Below are 2500 nucleotides of genomic sequence, written 5' to 3'. Positions count from 1 at the left end.
TCGGACCTTGTCCTGCCATGGGCTGCGCGCAGCATGCCGGCAGTCTGTGCGCAGCGTGCGCACAGCATGTCGGCAGCGTGCGCGCTGCTGAGCCTGTCGACAGAAATTTTCGAAACTTGTCCTGCCATGCGCGCGCGCAGCTTGCGCGCGGCGTGCGCGCAGCATGCCGGCAGCCTGCGCGCAGCATGCCGGCAGCCTGTGCGCAGCGTGCGCGCTGCTCAGCCTGTCGACAGAAATTTTCGAAACTTGTCCTGCCATGCGCGCGCGCAGCGTGCGCGCAGCATGCCGGCAGCGTGTGCGCAGCGTGCGCGCTTGGGAGCCTGGCCGCAGAATTTTTCGAAACTTGCAATGCCATGCGCGCGCACAGCTTGCGCGCAGCGTGCGCACAGCATGCCGGCAGCGTGCGCGCAGCATGCCGGCAGCGTGTGCGCAGCGTGCGCGCTTGGGAGCCTGTCGACAGAATTTTTCGAAACTTGCCATGCCATGCGCGCGCACAGCTTGCGCGCAGCGTGTGCACAGCATGCCGGCAGCGTGCGCACAGCATGCCGGCAGCGTGTGCGCAGCGTGCGCGCTTGGCAGCCTGTCGACAGAATTTTTCGAAACTTGCCATGCCATGCGCGCGCACAGCTTGCGCGCAGCGTGTGCACAGCATGCCGGCAGCGTGCGCACAACATGTCGGCAGCGTGCGCGCTCGGGAGCCTGTCGACAGAATTTTTCGAAACTTGCCATGCCATGCGCGCGCACAGCTTGCGCGCAGCGTGCTGATTCTGTCGACAGCGAGGCTAGCGAAACTTCTCCTGCCATGGCGTGCGCGCAGCGTGCTGACTCTGTCGACAGTGAGGCTAGCGAAATTTGTCTTGCCATGGCGTGCGCGCAGCTTGCGCATTCGGTCGACAGTGAGGCTAGCGAAACTTGTCCTGCCGTGGCCTGCGCGCAGCCTGCGCGCAGCATGCGCGCAGCATGTGCGCAGCATGCCGGCAGCCTAGTTCCAGATTTTTTCAAATGTCGACAGAATTTTTCAAACCTTGTCAAACCCCATTTTTATTGAAATTTCCTCGCACAATAAGCTCCCCATAAGTAGTCTATGATTTTTAGTACCTTCTCCAAGTTACAAAACTAAAAAATTCCTCCCGGATTTGTTTTAATGATTTTTTCAATTTTACGACTTCTAAAAATAATAAAAAATACTTCCCGACTTCAAATATTTATGAAACTTTTTCCCATCAGAGATTGCATGTTTCTTAGTATCCCTGCAAAAAATCACGTCCAAATACCTTGTATTGAATTATTTAGAGCCCATTATGACTCCTCGCGCATAGGTGATGTCTCTTCCTGTCAAAGGGCTAAATGCATAAAATGCTATATAGGGGGGTGTGTGTTGCCTGCATATGCATGGCAGCCCATGCCCTCCTAGCTGCAGCCCCCTTCCCCCACGCCACACCCATGTCATGTTGCCTCGATATGTTGCCTCGATATGTTGCCTCGGTATTATGGGTTTGGTGTCGGGGTCGGGGGGCTGCCACCCATGGCGGTGGTGGCCGGAATCCGGCCGCCGCCACCACGCCGCCGCCATGGGTGAGGGGGAAAAAAAAAGGCGTGGAAAGTTGCGAAATGGGGTTGTCTAGGCTTTTTTTTGGCATGGAAGAGCATGGAGTGCTAGGAACTCCTTCTCAAATGCGCGGGCATGTCGACCACAACCTCATTTCGCAACAACAACCACCCGTGTGGGGTGGCGGTGGGTGGATAGTCGCGGATTGGGGCTTGCCAAGCCAATGTTTTCAAAAAAATTCATCAAAATTAAAAACAAATGTTTTGTTGCCTTCGGATTTGTGGGCGAGCGGTGAGTCGGAGTGGAGCCGGTAAAGTTTAACCTCGGTGTGCACGGTTGTTTTTAGAAACTCAATCCAATGCCGGGGACGTTGAAAGTGACGCTCTTATGAGTTGCAAACCCGCAAGATTTAAAGAACCTTTTCAAAAAAAATTCAAACCAACAAGATTTAAAAACAGAAATTTTCATCAAAATGAAAAACAAATGTTTTGTTGCCTTCGGACTAGTGGGCGAGCGGCGAGTCGGAGCGGAGCCGGTAAAGTTTAACCTCGGTGTGCACGGTTGTTTTTAGAAACTCAATCCAATACCGGGGACGTTGAAAGTGATGCTCTTATGAGTTGCAAACCCACTAGATTTAAAGAACCTTTTCAAAACAATTTCAAACCAACAAGATTTAAACCAACAAAATTAAAAACAAATGTTTCGTTGCAAACAAATTGTGGGCGAGCGGCGAGTCGGAGTGGAGCCGGTAAAGTTTAACCTCGGTGTGCACGGTTGTTTTTAGAAACTCAATCCAATACCGGGGACGTTGAAAGTGACGCTCTTATGAGTTGCAAACCCACAAGATTTTAAAAACTTTTTGAAAATGTTTCTTCTAAATGACACATTTTGATCCTTGGCAAGTGCTCAATCCGTAACTATCCAATCACCGCCACACCACACCGGTCGGGA

The sequence above is a fragment of the Prunus avium genome, unplaced genomic scaffold (assembly GCF_965620075.1).
Source record: "Prunus avium unplaced genomic scaffold, drPruAviu1.hap1.1 HAP1_SCAFFOLD_95, whole genome shotgun sequence".
NCBI classification, from domain to species: Eukaryota; Viridiplantae; Streptophyta; class Magnoliopsida; order Rosales; family Rosaceae; genus Prunus; species Prunus avium.
Note: the sequence above shows the minus strand (reverse complement) of the source record.